The sequence below is a fragment of the Sminthopsis crassicaudata genome, chromosome 3, assembly GCF_048593235.1.
Source record: "Sminthopsis crassicaudata isolate SCR6 chromosome 3, ASM4859323v1, whole genome shotgun sequence".
Classification (NCBI taxonomy): Eukaryota; Metazoa; Chordata; class Mammalia; order Dasyuromorphia; family Dasyuridae; genus Sminthopsis; species Sminthopsis crassicaudata.
The window spans coordinates 524,262,212-524,278,472 of record NC_133619.1 but is presented as its reverse complement, the minus strand read 5'-3'; the positions used below and the strand labels follow the sequence as shown (position 1 = coordinate 524,278,472).

Sequence of the window (16,261 nt, the reverse complement as noted above, 5' to 3'; positions counted from 1 at the left end):
GAGGCAAGCAGTAGAAGTTGGCATCAGGGAGCTGTTTGCCTATGGCAAGGTGAACGAATCTCTTCTGCTATTTAGGATTTCAGCTCTGCCTCTCATTTTAATTCTAGTCTCAAGATTTTTTTTTATCAACTACAGAAGTGAGAACCCTCTGGACCATCTCACTCGGCTGCCTCCCCCCTTCCATTATATATTTCTTTTTTCACAGGCATTGCTAGGGATATGGTTTGAAGCTGATAGGTCTTGAGATCTTTGGGTGGGAGATTGGGAGAGAAGGAAGCTGAGCTATTTAATTTACTTTGATTTGCTATAGGAGGGACAGGAAATCAGGAGGCAGATTCTGTCTAAGAATGAAGGCCAGAAAGCAATGTAAAAGGGTTAGATTTATAGTATAGTTCTATGGAAAGACTAGTGAAAATTCACTAAGACTAAGAAAAGAGGGTTCAGATTCTAGCCATTCCATTTATTTAGTAACTTGTGTGATCTCCGGTAAATGACTTCTCTTCTAAAGGCCTTGGTATCCTTATGTGTAAAAAATGTGGAAGTTGGATTAAATGAAGTTTTCATTAACTCTAAATCTATGATCCTATATTAATAAATTTCTTTATGTAACAAAACTTTAAAGGACAAAAAATGTCTTATTTATGCTATCTCACTTGAGCTTCACAGCAAAGCTTTGAGACAGGGTTTGTAGATATTGTTATTCTGATTTTATAGGTAAGGAAATTGAGATTCATAGAAGATAAAGGCATCAAGCTTGCAAGTGTCAGGGGTGGGATTTGAACCCAGCTTTTCTTTATTATAGCACCCAATTATTTCATTGAGTAAAGTAGTATGGAGTATATGTCACCTTCACATTTAGGCCTAAATACATTCAACTTTCAAAATTGCAAGATCCTGATAGTCTTTCACTTTTATAAACTAACAGGATTGATTTTCTAAGACAATCCACCTACTGCATGATTTAGGTTCATTTATATAAATTATACAGTGATTTATTTAATGACCTACTTGGAGTACTATAAATTCTACAGCATCCATGCAATTTATTATTTAAACACCACATAAATCATGCACGATGAGAAGGCAGAAGTATATGTGAGAATCACTGGCTTTGGGCCTGTCCATAAAATGGACTTGGTTGGCACTGTATTACATAAGAATGAGGTGTTCCTTTCTTTGTATATGAATTAAAAGGACGTGGAGTTATTAGTTGCTCTTTTGGGGGGTAGAGATGGATTAGAGGTGAATTGGAAACTTTTATTTGTTAGCTCCATCAGAAAGGCCAAATCCCCGACAGTATTTGACACATCTGGTGACATTTCTATTAGAAGGGGGATCTTGCTGCCCCAGTTGCTCCTGTACCTGAATGTCTGACATTTTTGAAATGTAAGAAAGAGAAGTGAGCCATCACAATGAACTGCTGATGTGCTGGAACAGGGTTGCCAGACTCCATTCTCAGCTCTAGGTTAATGCCTTTACAAATCATTTCTGCTCTTTTATGAAACTCCTAACCCTATTCATCTTCCTTGGTATGCTGACTCCTACATACTCACTTCCCAGGAAGGGCTAGACAAGTAAAAATAAGACTATTTAGAAAGGATGGTAAGCTCTTTCCCTTTCTCCCTTTTCTATCTCCCATTTAAACAGGCATCAGGATGCACTTAACCTACAAGCAGAACCTATAGATTCACATCAGATATAGCAAACAGGTCCCTGACCAAAATGCCTAATGGCCTTGCATTGGGTTAAACCATTTGTTCTCTGAGGCATGGTGTTACAACCTCTCCAAGGATACAAAGGCATCTTTGTCTTTACATATCCTAATGGGAAGGAGAGAGGTAGTGGATAGTAGTAAATTGGATTGAAGATGGCTTCAAACTGAAGAAGTTAGTGTTTGATTCTGGTCTACTTTGGACAACCATTTAATATCTCAGTGTTGTTACTAAGCCTGTTAAATATTGACCTGTATTGGTGGATGAAATTTCCTCCCCAGGATGTAATCATAGGCAGGTACAGACAAAATTATATTGAGAATATAGAATGACACCATCTGGTCCTGCCTCTTCCTTCAGGCAAACAAAGTATTATTTTTTCCATTTTACAGATGGAGAGGTTCAGAGTAGGTCAGTGACTTGTTTAAAATAATAGGATTTAGAGTTGAAATGGAGCAAAGAGATCATCTAAAACAAATTCCTCACTTTATAGTTGAAGAAATTGTGACCCAGAGAAGCAGGCAATCTTCCCCAAGTTACACAGGTAGAAGACCTGAGATTTGAACCCAAGCCCTCTGACCCAGCAGCCTTCCTGATACAGTAGACTGTCTCATTCTGCTTTTTCTGTCTAAAGTTTACATAGTGTTTCAGCGGAAAGTGTCTAAAAATATAACATTTCATTTCAAAACCATATCCCCATTCAGCGATAACTGTGAGTAAAATCTCCAATCTAAGAGAATAATTTAGTTGCTTTTGAATCATTGCTAACTCTTCATGACCCTGTTTTAGGGTTTTCTTGGGAAAGATACAGGAATAGTTTTCTGTTTTCTTCTCTGGCTCATTTTACAGATGAGGAAACTGAGACAAACAGGGTTAAATGACTTGCTCAGGGTCTCACAGCTAGTCTGAAGCCAGATTTGAACTTACAAAGATGAGTATTTCTGACTTCAGACCAGACACTCTATTCACTCTACTACTGTCTTTGGGAAAATAAAGATGATCTCAAATCTTTAAGTGTTAGATGTGATTCCATACTCCATGAAAATGGCTTCAGAAGCATCTGCATAATTACCTCTTCTTAATGGAAAAAACCCTTCCCTTTAATTCTCTCCATCCCCACCCCATTGCCTCCCATCCCCCACACCCATTATCTAGAAGCAGATGCTGTATTTAGTTGGAACCACTCCATTAAAAATATTTATATTGATAAGAAGTTGTTTGTGTTGTAGCCTGTGTACCACACTAATAGCACACTTGCAAACATGACATTTCCCCAAGTAATTTGAAAGCAAGAGATGTTTACAAAAAGTTTGCTTCTCCTTGATGTGGGAATCAGAAGCCTTTCTGTCTGGCGAATTTGGGGAATTTTTTTTTTTTTTTGCCGTTTTCTTTTTGTTTGTTTTTTTGTTTTATGGCATGTATTTTATGTCATACCAAACTTGTCATCTCTAGAAAGTGAGTCTATATCCTTCAGGGAGTTTGGAAGGTCTCAAGCATATTTAGCTTTAGTCAAGGAGAGAGAAGGACAAAAAGCATCTATTAAGCACCTATTATGTGCCAAATACTGTGTTAAGACATTCATAGATGTTTTCTTCATTTTATCAGTTGAAGATCCCAGGTCTTCTTACTCTTGCTCTCTTTCCTTCCTGTATGGTTTTGTGTTTTGTGATATGGTTTAATGACCTTTTAGTTCAATTGGACTCCTTGATGAGATTGAGGCTGCCCTTTGAAGTTGGAGTTTTCTCTGTGGAGAAAGAATAGATAATCATGCCCATTTCAAAGATGAGGACACTAAGGCTCATTAAGTGACTTGTTCCAATTACATATTTAATAAGTGAAGTTCACACTAGAACTCAGGCCTTCTGACATAGAAAGAGATCAAGGCTTTTTCTGTAACAAGAGATTTTATATAGTGTGTGGAGTTATTTTTAGCACCCAAGATGTGACAGTATATAGGTATTCTTAACCCTAGCTCCACATCGCTGAAGTTGGCCCTGTGCCAGAAGAACCCCTTCCTCTACCCACTTAATCCCACCCCCCAGCATATTACTCTCAATCTTCAGTAAAGATGGATTTCCAGACTATTGGATAGTTTTTTAATTGGGGAATTCCTGCCTCCACTTTGAAACTTGAAGGGAAATGTCACAGAATGTTGAATCCATGTCTGTCCCTTTCTCAATGCCCCTTCTTTATTCATTTCCTCTTCTATATAGATGCTCACTTCTTGACAAATGCTTCTCTGTGGTTGGGCAGATGGAGTGAGACAGCATTTCACAATCAGAGCTTTCTGAGTTGCCCTAATGGCCATCGAATCTCTAGACAAGTTTTCATTGACGTGCCTGATTTCTTAGAGAAGTGAGTAGGCATTTAAAATTGAGGAGCAATACTTCTTTGATAGGAGAAGTATATGGGTCCATTCCAACAGCTGCTATAATGCAAGAAGGGATTTTTCCTATTCAGAGCAGTTGTGGAGGTAAGTCCTTGGATATTAGAGCAGCCCATGATAAAAGGATAGAATTTTGAGAAGGCAATTTGGATTAGACAGTTAGCTTCCTGATAGTCCCCATATATTACCCTTTGACTTTATGTTGACCTGGATTAAAATCTTTGCTCTTGAACCTGACTTACCTTGACATTTCAGTCCCTGGGATTTAAATTTTTTTTAACTTTATGCCAATATTTAATAAATACTGTAATCTTATCTATTTTTGTTTAAAAACTTAATAATTTTTTTTAATGAAACCCATTGTGATGTCTTGGAAACCTTTTCTTGCTTATTAAAATTTCAGTAGTTTTTTTTTCTTGGCTGTCTATAACATTTCTGTATTCAGTGGATAATATCATCCCAGGACCTGGCTGACTCTGCTATATCCTTCAATAAGCCCCTTTTAAATATATGAGTCATAGCTCATTGGTTTTGCTTTCGTGTTCAGTGATGTGATAGTGATGCTTACTTACCATATAACCATTTGATTCAGGGAGGGAAGAAGTGTGAAAGATTGATAACTTCTCAAGTCCCAGGTAGTTTAACTCCCATCTGTAACACCAGGGCTTCCATAGTCCTTCTCTTCAGTGTTAACACAAATAACTGATCCAAAGAAAACTGCTACCTGATTAAGCTTGTTCCTGTCTGACTTAACAATGTTTAAAATCTTTGGAACTCTTGTAGTTACTGTGAAATTTTCTATGGATGTTCCTATTTTTTAGAGTGATTTAGAATAGGCTCAGCTGAAAAAAAATGACATTGAATCGGGATGCATTTTTAATTCTATCTTTGGTTTAAAAAAAAGGACAACTTCATGCAAATACAGCATCGAGGAAATGTAGCTAAACAATGTTTCCCATGACTAAGGCTTGAGGCTTTAAATGGACTGCAAGCTCAGTGTAAGCCAGCAATGTGCCATGGCAGACCCTCAAATGAATGCCATTCAGAATGAGAAGGGTCCTAGTTTTTTCCTAGGGAGGATTCTGTTCAGTTCTGGATGCCACATTTTAGGAAGGACATTGACAAGATGGAAAGTGTTGTGACTTACTTGGACAACTTGAATGGGGAAGGATTTTAAGACTTGCTCTAAGAAGATAAAAAAAACTGATGATGATTAATCTATGGAAGAAGAGATGAGAAGAATGGCATGATTCTTTTCAAGTATTTGATGAATTATTACATACTGGGAGAGTGATTAGGCTTATTTTAAAGGAAGAAATGAGAAGGTGTTGAAGAAAGACAGATTTTGATTGGATATAAGAAAAAGCTTCCTCATAACTAAAGTTGTCCAAATATGAGAAGCACTGATTCTAGGAGATAATAATAATAGTATTTATATAACATTTTAAAGTTTGCAAAGTGATTTATGTATATTGTCTTATTTGGTGCTCACAACAGTCTTGAAAAGTATGTATACTTCCATTTTACAGATAGGGAAATTGAATCTGAGGGAAGTGAAGTCATTTGCTCAATGGTATACAGCTAGTAAGTGTCTAGATTTAGTCCTAGACTTTACTAACTCCAAATTTAGCATTCTATTCACTATTATAACATTTTTACAAATAAGACTTTCCATTTTTCAGCCCTAGTATTTTCTCTGCCTGTCCTCTATACTTCCTCTACTCATTTTTATTCTACTCGATTTCCTGACTTTTTTTTAAAGACCATCTATCTTCTAAAGAAATTCTTTCATTATCTATTTCAATTCTAGTGCTTTCCCCTTTATTAATGGTTTCCTATTTATACTGTATATAGTTTGTTTGTTTGTTGTCTCTTCCATTAGACTGTGAACTCCTTGAGGGAAGGGACAATCTTTTCTCCTTTTGTAGCACTTAACAAATTGCTTGTCCCATAGTAGGTATTTCATAAAATATTTATTTTTCTCCTATACTTCCCTACTTTAATATTTCAGAAGTGTCACTAAATCTGGGCTATTCAATGGCTATGTTCTATTAAGTTTTTAAGTTGTTCCTCTTCTCATCTGAAAGTTTCCTTAATAATTGAGTACCACACTGATGAAATAAAAATATATGGAAAAGAAATCATACAAAACTCAAAATAGTCTCTTAAAGAATTAAGTAACAAGTATCAACCAATTACATTTCAATTAACCAGGGACAGAATCGTAATGCCAGTTCAAAAGCCCATGGATATAGGACTCTCTTGTTATTGATGGAAATAAATACCCTGGGCTTTTGTGAGGGGCAGATTGAAGTTGACAAGAGCAGGAGAGAAGTCTTTAGTGATTCCAATTACTTTGAGCTTCTCTTTAAGCTTTAAATTGCTTTTGGATCTGCATCTCCTTCTAGCACTTTTGGTTTCCAGCTTCAAGAAAGATGATGTACGAGGTCAACTTTAATTGCTAAAGAAAAGATTCTGGAACTCATATTCCTGTCTCCAGCTTGCTACAGAGTCTTTGGGGAAATTCCTCTTGGGTAACTATCTTGTTTCATCTGAATTATCCCAATCCCAATGAGAGAGTTCCTTCACTTTACTGAAAATAGAGGGAAAAGATCCCAAATTATAACAAATGTGCATTGCAAGCAAAATAAATCCCTCATTGGGTATATTCTATAGCTATATATACACATATACATACATATACAAATATATGTGTATATATTCATGTACATACATAAGCAGTCCATTGGTGATCATCTTGAAAGAACCAGACACTTTGGTATATAGCCAATGAAGCCAGCTGGCTTCTCTTTGTGTGACTTTTGTCTTTCTCACATTTCTATTTCTATATGCATATATAAAGAATATATATTAATATATGTAAATATATGCATGTGTGTACATAAGTACATAATGCACATCTGTATGTATTTATATACACATACACACAGATATTTTCTGCACCCTAAGTCTGTCACCTTTCTGTTGTCAGTAGATGGGGATAGTATATTTCATTGCTGGTCTTCTAGCATCGTGGATAGTCATTGTATTGATCACAATTCTTACAGTTTCCAAAGTTATTAGGTCTTTTCAATGTTGTTATTACAAACATTGTTTTCTTGATTCTGCTCATTTCATTTTTCATCACTTTATATGTCTTCAAAATTGTTTATTTTTGTAATATTGATGTTATAAAGTGTTCTTATTCTGCTCACTCTACTCTGCATCTTTTCCTTTAAGTCTTTCCATGTCTCTCTGAAATCATCTATTTCCTCCTGCAATTCTCTTGCTCTCACCAATTCTGTCTTGCCTATCACATAAGTGATAGACATTGATCTTTCATGAGAAGAGAGTTCTCTATCAATAGACTTTGGGACTGGAGTTACAGAATAAAGAAAAAGATACTTTGAAAACCTTGTGCTTCTTCTCTTCTCCCATCCATATTAATGCCAATTAAAAGTTTATAACACCACACTTAGCTGACATCTAATTTTAGTAGCATGGACAGTGACCTCATAGAGATCAGGAGCTTAGGGATTACAAAGGAGACATCAACTCCGTCCATCCATTCCTCAAAGCCTCCCTCTGCCTCTTCTTCTTTCTCAGCAATGTCTAGCTCTCTCTCCTTATCATGCTGAAGGGGTCCTAAACACACGCTTCTTCTGCCTTGCTTGAATTGTTTCCTCAGTGGATTTGAGCTGGAATTTACAGATTTCTTTGGGAGGGATACATCTAGAAACGCTTTGGTGGGAAAGACACAACAATGTCCAGCTCAGTGGGACTGTAAAATGCAGCCCTCTTGGAATCTGCTCAATGTCATTTGATTCAGTTCAGAGCGAGGGAAACAGTGTGTCTCCTAACTGAGATCACTAGGGATGGGCCCTGCCTTCTCAGGCAGCTGATGATGCCTGAGAAACAAATTAAAAGCTCATTTAACTTATTTTGAGGACAAATTTAAACCCCACACCATCACCAGCAATCATAAGCGGTTCATTAGCGATCATTTTGAAAGAGCCAGACGCTTTGATATGCAGCAAATGAAGCCAGTCGGCTTCTCTTTGTGTGGCTTTCTGCTTTCAGTGCTCAGTTTTGTAATCCCAAAGCCATCTCTGTTCAAGTTGTGAAGAATCTAAATAGGTCAAAATATCTGTTGCTACAGAAAGCTCTCTGCTCTGGAAGAATTTGACCCAGGTGCCTCCCAGATATCGCAAAACAGCATCCAAGAAACAAACTGAATGGGAATAGTCACTGGACCCACCATTGGTGCTTTTTCTTCAATTAACAAACATTTCTAAAGTGCTTACTATGCATCCTGGGAACATCCACACACACAATACATCTATGATCAATATATATAGGATATATTCAGAATAGATGAAAAATATTGTTGGCAATGAAGGCACTAGTAGCTGAAGGGCTTGAGGTTAGACTTCACAGTCAGTTTTATGTTATTTTTCCATCTTTTGCCCATAATCTGGCACTGAACCAAACCCTGTAACAAACTAAAAATTAAGCAAAAACTGACAATGGAATGATATTTGACAGTGTGTTCATATGTCCGTGTGTATGTGTATGCGTGTGTGTGTGTATGTGTGTGTGTGTATTTAGACATAGAGACACAAGTGCAAGAACCCTGGGAAAAAGGAAAGAAGAAGGAAAAAGGAAGATGGGTGCAATAGTATTTGTTGAGACATATGGCCTGGGTCAGCAGGAAGCTAAAAATCTAAGACTACTACAACCAAAATTTGGCTACCGCATTATTGTAGGATGGAATTTCTGTTGAGGAGATAATGAATTTCTAGGCATCCATTTCTAGAATAAATCTATAGACAGGACTCTATAATTTGGAGGAGGAAAGTAAGCCTGTCGGCTAGGCTGGTTAGATCTCAGCTCTGAATCAATTAATCTACAAGCATTTATTAAGTGCCTGCTCTATGCCAGGCACCATACTCTATGCTGGGGATAAAAAAGATGAAACGGTAAAACAGAAATAATCCTTATTTCTAAAGAGCTTGCTTCTATGAAATTACATATTCAATTATGGATTTCAGGGCCCTGCTTGAGGAAGGCATTGAGGGCATAAGAAAGGCATCTCCTTCCAAGTCAGTGACTAAATATTGGGATCATCTAAAGCAAGTAAACAGTAGGATACTGGATTGATTGGTCCTGTTGAATAAATATTGACAATTTTCTTTCAGAGAAGTAGACATAATAGGATCATTTATTTAGAACTGAAAGGGGCCCTCAAGGCATTTAAGTAATGTAATAGATAGAGTTCTGGATGTGGAGTTAGGAAACCTGAGTTGAAATCTTGTCTCAAGACATTTTATTGGCTGCATACAACTAGTAAAGGCTGGTGATGATGGGGTGGTTAGCTCACTGGGCCTGGAGTCAAGAAGAGTCATCTCTTTTCAGACATTCATCAGCTGTGTGACATTAGTCCAGTCATTCAATCTATTTGCCTCATTTCCTCAACTGTAAAATGGGCATAATAATAGCACCAACTTCCAAGAGTTGTAAGAATCAGATGAGATATTTGTAAAAAAAAGTGCTCAGCATAGTGCCTGGTGCACGTTTATTCCCATCTCTTAATGATCCTGGAAAATCATTTAATTTTTCTTAGCTTTAATTTTCTCAATGGTAAAAAGGGGATAATAATAGCACTTATCTTTCAGGGACAAATGAGACAATGTATTTAAAAGCATTTTGCCAACCTTAATATACTATATAAATGTTAGCCATTAATAGTAAAAACCATCCAGTCTAAACCCCTCATTTTCAGATGAAGAAGGAGACATCCAGAGGTTAAGTGACTCTCTAAAACTTAAAGCCAGGCTTTCTCATTCTCCTCCAGCACTCTTTGCATTATATTGCTGTTTGATTATGTTATTTTGGACTCTTTGTGATCCCATTTGGGATTTTCTTGGCAAAGTTATTGGAATGGTGTGCCATTTAATTCTACAGCTCCTTTTACAGATGAGGAAACTGAGAAAAACAGGGTTATGATTTGTCTTAGATCATGCAGCTAATGTCTGAGGCTAGATTTGAACTCAGGAAGACGAGCCTTCATGATTCCAAGCCCAATGTTCTATCCACTGTACCACTTAGCTACCTCTTATAGTAATAATAATAATAATAATATATGTATATTCCTATATATATGTGTATATGTCTCCATATATACACATAAATGTATAATACATACATACACATTATATCTATATCCATCTAAAAATCCTAACTCTAAATATGTCCTTTAGACAAATAGGATCAAGGCCATGGACTCTAACCCTCTTATTGCAGCCATGAAGACACTTAGTGCCAAGAAGTGCTTTGCTTAACATCACACAGGTAACAGCAGAGATGGGGTTTGATCCACAAATCTAATTCTTCATCCATTTCTATTTCGATTGTACCATGTTATTCTATGCTACAGATCCCCAACTCTCTCTTCTCGGAAATACAACTTTGGGGATGTTCTGCTACAACTGATATAGTCTAGAGTCACTCTGTACATTCTTGTGTCACCTTCAAAGTCCCAACCTCCAAGTCCATCGTGGAGGGGAATTCCTGTTCCTTCATTTCTCATATGCAATCCTTCCCCTCCAAGTAATAAGTGACAAAGTTTCAAAAGTATCATACCCAAGCTCAACACAAAATACCCATTAACTATAGGATGAACTAAAAAAAAGCCAATACCGGTAAATGCTTTCACCAAAGTAACCATTTTAACAATTTATTGATGATAATGACATTTACATAAGACTTTAAACTTTGCCTCTCCTTTTGCTCTATTGTGAAGAGGCACTAAACTATTATTATTGCCATAAAACACTGAGATTCAGAGTGATTAAATGGCTTACTCATGGTCATATGCCACTTTATTGCCAGAGGCAGAGTTTGCATCAATGACCCCTCTTTCCAAGTCTAGTACTCCCATTATACTGTAATGTTTCTCCAATCAATTACCTTAATGTATTTCCTAAGAAAAACAAACATTTTTCCAAACCAATGCCTGCCTCAATTCTACACATATTTTTCCTTTGGCTTATAGTTTAAGTTCACTATATGCCCATTAATTAAAGCCTAGTTTTTTCTAATACTGTCCTCTCCCTTAATGTTGTCTCTGCTCAAGATAGGAGAGATGAAAAATTTTTACATGTTGGTCCTGGTCAAAAAGCCTGAGAGAGTAAATCATTATTATGAGTTTGGTCTTAATTATGGGACCATAGCCCTTCACACAATACACAATACCAGTAATGATCAAATACACTATGGATGAATAATTTTATTCTTAACTAATATCACCAACCATATGTTACCAAATAATAAATAGAAAATATTCAATTAGACATATTTCCATCCAATTGTCTTTTTTTGAGATTCATCAATATTATATTGCCTGTGACAATTTTCAGTGACTGAAAAACTAATTTTAAAATATCTATTTTGTGGGTTTTCATGGATAAAGAATAATGTGCTTAGTGATAATTAATTGGCAGTAAGCCTCTGCATTCAGCAAGGCTAGTTCTCTTCTACTGATACAACCTGTCAATTGGAAATAAGGTCCAAATAAATTTCAATTTGGCAGAATCTATCCAGACTTATGCTTTGCTGGCATAGACTTTGGGCCATCTTTGTGTCGTGATGTTGTCTCAGAAGAGTATGTTTGTGGAAAGATAAAAACCAGCATCACATCAGGTAAGAAGGTAAGATAGATTTTGATCTTTAAAGGAAGCAGTCACATCAATAGAGCCATGCATGTATTAGAGTGTCTCAGTAAATCCAAAATGCCAAGCTAGTTATTTACAAGATCCCCTCTGAGATATCTACCCAATAATTGGTACTCTAGGAGGATAATTCCCTGGAAAGTATACTGCCAAGGTAAGTGAACTTAATCTCAGCAATGAAAACTTCTTCATTTGCTGTAATTGATGGTTCCACATATGGATGGTTTTATCTGTGTTTTCATGGTGCTAATTATTAGGCCAAAATAAGCATAAGCAACAACTCCTGGAGTTGTTGGGCAACAAACACAATATCAACTGTTTCTAAGCCCCTTCTGAAGCTACACTGGTTCTCAGGTACATGACCTTCTTCTAGATGTAGGATCAGTCCATTAAGGAGGATTCTGGGGCTAGAATCTTGCCATCAGTAACTGAAAGACCCTGCTGTGATTATCACATTGTCATACATTGATAATGAAGTTGACACAAACATTGCCAGAGCTAGCTCAGTATTTAGGAAGTTCTGAAGGAAAGTGTTGGGGGGAGAGGTAAGAGACTGACTAACAAACTGAAGGTCTACAGAGACATTGTGCTGATTTCATTGATGTATGTCCATGGCACATGGACATCCAGAGAGTTTATTAGTTTTGCCTTAAATCACAGAGTGGTGAGAAGCAGCAAATTTATGATAGTTGATCATTGAATAATTTTGCTGTTAATGTATATACTGTATTCCTGGTTCTATTGTTTAACTCAGTATTAATTCATTTAAGTCTTTCCAGGCATTTCTAAAATCAGCAAATTTCTAAAATCATTTTTATAGAACAAAAATATTCCATTACTTTCATATACTAAAACTTGATTCCCCAATTGATAAGCATCTACTCATTTTCAAATTCTTTGTCACCCAAAAAGAGCTGCTACAAATATTTTTGTACATGTGGGTCCTTTTCCCTCCTTTATGATTTCCTTGGGATACAGACCCAATAGCAGCACTGCTGGATCAAAAGGGATGCATAGTTTGAAAATCCTTTTGGCATAATTCCAAATCACTCTCCAGAATGGTTGGATCATTTCACAACTCCACCAATAATTCTTTAGTGTCCCTATTTTCCCATATCTCTTCCAACATTTATCATTATCTTTTCTTTTCATCTTAGTCAAACTGAGAGGTGTGAGTTGTTTTAATTTCCATTTCTTTAGTCGATAGTAATTTAGATCATTTTTTCATATGACTAGAGATGGCCTTAATTTCATTATCTGAAAGTTCTATTCATACCTTTTGACCATTTATCGATTGAGGAATGACTTGTATTCTTATAAATTTGACATAGTTCTTTATATACTTTAGAAATGAGGCCTTTATCAGAAATATTGGCTGTAAATTTTTTTCCTAGCTTTGTACTTCAATATTAATCTTTTGTATTGGTTTTGTTTATGCAAAACTTCTCAATTTAATGTAATCAAAGTTGTCTATTTTTATTTCACAATATTTTCAAGTTCTTCTTTGATTATAAATTCCTCCCTTCTCCAAAGATCTGATAGGTAAACTATCCCTTGCTCTCCTAATTTGCTTATGGTATCACCCTTTATGTCTAAGTCAAATATACATTTTGACCTTATTTTGATAAGGTGTGAAATATTGGCCAATTTGATGTTATTTTCCAGTTTTCCCAGCAAGTTTTGTGAAATAGTGAGTTCTTATCCCAGAAGCTGGTTTTGGGGGTTTATCAAATACTAAATTGCTATAGTCATTGATTATTGTGTCATTTATTGTACCTATTTCACTGATCCACCACTCTAATTCTTAGCCAGTACCAAATAGTTTTGGTAACTGCTGCTTTATAATATTGTTTAAAGTCTGGTACTGCTAGGACATCATCTTTTGTAATTTTTCATTAATTCCCTTGATATTCTTATACTTTTGTTCTTCCACATGAATTTTTTCTAGCTCTATAAAATATTTTTCTGGCAGTTTTATTGGTATGGCTGAACAAATAGACCAATTTAGGTAGAATTGTCATTTTTATTATATTAGCTTGGCTTATGCATGAGCAATTGGTATTTTTCAATTGTTTAGATCAGACTTTATTTGTGTAAGAAGTGTTTTGTAATTGGGTTCATATAGTTCCTGGGTTTGTCTTGGCAGGTAGATGCCTAAATATTTTATTTTATTCATAGTTATTTCAAATGGAATTTCTCTTTCTATCTCTTGCTTCTGAGCTTTGTCAGTAATATGTAGAAATGCTGATGATTTGTGAGTGTTTATTTTATATCTTGCAACTTTGGTAAAGTTTTTGTTTCTTGTCCTCTTCTCTCTTTGTACTATTTCCCTCGATGATCATTTTAGTCTCCCTGGATTTAATTATCTCTAAGTTGATGATTCTCAAAATCTAACTTCTAGATTCTAACTATGTATTAACAGGTTTATTGTTCAAAGTCCTTCATAACCCATCCCTCACCTAAACTTCTTAGACTTTACTCCCCAACTTGTACTCTTCAATCCAATAGCACTGGCCTCCTGGCTATTCCTTTAACAAGATACTTCATTTCTCAGCTCAAGCTCCAGTTGTCCTCCATGTCTAGAATGCTCTCCCTTGTCATATTTACCTGCTGGTTTATCTCAACTCCCAGCCAAAATCCCATCTCCTAAGGAAACTCTTTTTAATCCTTAATTTTAGTACCTTTCCTCTTTAACATGTATAGCCATTTTGGACATACTTGTTTGAATATTTTCTATCTCACTGGAATATATGAAGCTTGAAGGCAGGTCTTTTTGCTTTTCTTTGTATTTCTAGTACTTAGCATAGTGACTAGTGCACAAGCATTTAATAAATACATTTTGACTGCCTGACTAATGAATTCCAGTAATTTCATGAACAGTACTTGTATTTGCACTATTCAAAGTTCCAATTATGTAAAATATGGTAATTGATTCTAGCCCAATGGAAATTGGTGGTCTAAATTCGAATAATATGACTACTTCACAGGATTCATTATTTGAACTAAACAGGACCTAGCTGTATGTGATATCTGTGTAATTAGACTTGAAAATCACTGGAGGAATTAATAGCTAGCATTTATATGGTGCTTTAAGGTTTGCAAAGTACTGTACATGTTGTCTCATTTGATTCTCACAACAACCATGTGAAGTAAATGCTATCATCACCCCCCTTTTACAGATGGGGAAACTGGGGCTGAGAGGAATTAAGTGATTTGTCCAGCATCACACACAACTAGAAAGTATGAGTCAAAATTTGAATGCAGGTTTTTCTAACTTCAAGACAAACACTTGATAGAGTACCACCTAACTGTCTCCTGGTTATTAAACAAATGAATGCTTGAACATAAGCCTCTAAAACTCCCTTGGGAATATTTGCCAGTTTGAAAATGATTTGCTTTTCTGTAAAATCCGTTCCTGGTACTAGTGTTGGAATATTTGTAGATGGAGAGAACCTGGTCAAGTTCTCTTAGGTATAGAGTATCCTAAATCTCTTTTTAACTGGTTGATTTGATATTTCTCTCACCAATTTGATGTTCTCTCCAACATTCTTTTGACTCATTATTGATGAGTTTATAGAGAGCTCAGGATGGATCGTTTTCATAGGTTGATCTTGACCCTTCATCTGTGAATGAAGCAAACTAAATGCATTAAAGATTTTCTCTGGATAACATTCTTGTGTTAAATCTAGTCTCTGATAGGCTTTCTCTATTCTTTCCCTGTCCCTCCTTGTTGTTGTTACTGAGTTGTGTCCAACCCTTCATGACCCCATTTGGGGTTTTTCTTGGCAAATATGCTGGAATTGTTCACCCTTTCCTTTGTATATATACTCAAAGGTGGTCTAATGGAGAAGGAAATGACAAAATACTTTAGGACCTTTGCCAAGAAAACCCCATAAACTGCGTTAGTTTTGGATGGCTTTGGGAGATAGTGGAAGACAGAAAGGCTTGCCATGCTATGGTCCATGCAAGCTGTAAAGAGTCAGACATGATTGAACAACAATAACAACAACATGCTAAACCCTGTGCTAAGCCTAGAGATACAAAAAGAGACAAAGAATAGCCCCCTGCCCTCAAGTTGCTCAAGAAGCTTACAGTCTAATTCTCTTCTCTGGATTAGGCTGTTCCTCTGCCACAAAATTTTGGCCTGTCTCTTTTGTCAGTAAATCTTTTGTGGGCAGCAAACTCACTTCTTGCTACATATTTTATATTTTTCCTTTTTATTTTACTTTTTGTGGCTCTCTTCTAGTGCTCAGTACTCAGAGGTGTTTTAGAGTCAGCTCCAAGGGGACTAAAGAAAGATGCTAAAATTTTCAGTGTGAACATTTATACCTTGGAAATAAGTAAATGCTACAAATCAGGACTAATTTGTTGATAGCCTAACCTAAGAAATTTATGGTAAAAATGTTACTATGAGAGATTAAACTTGAAGGGGG

The 16,261-nt window shown here is 36.1% G+C and overlaps 1 long non-coding RNA gene across 1 annotated transcript in view; it reads left to right on the top strand.

Annotated features, from left to right (window-relative positions):
- Nucleotides 1–16,261, top strand: part of LOC141563330 (uncharacterized) — a 348,618-nt gene that overhangs the window by 141,957 nt on the left and 190,400 nt on the right. The window contains exon 6 of the long non-coding RNA XR_012488392.1: nucleotides 11,690–11,799. This is a non-coding gene — a long non-coding RNA (uncharacterized LOC141563330). The remainder of the gene's footprint in view (nucleotides 1–11,689; nucleotides 11,800–16,261) is intronic.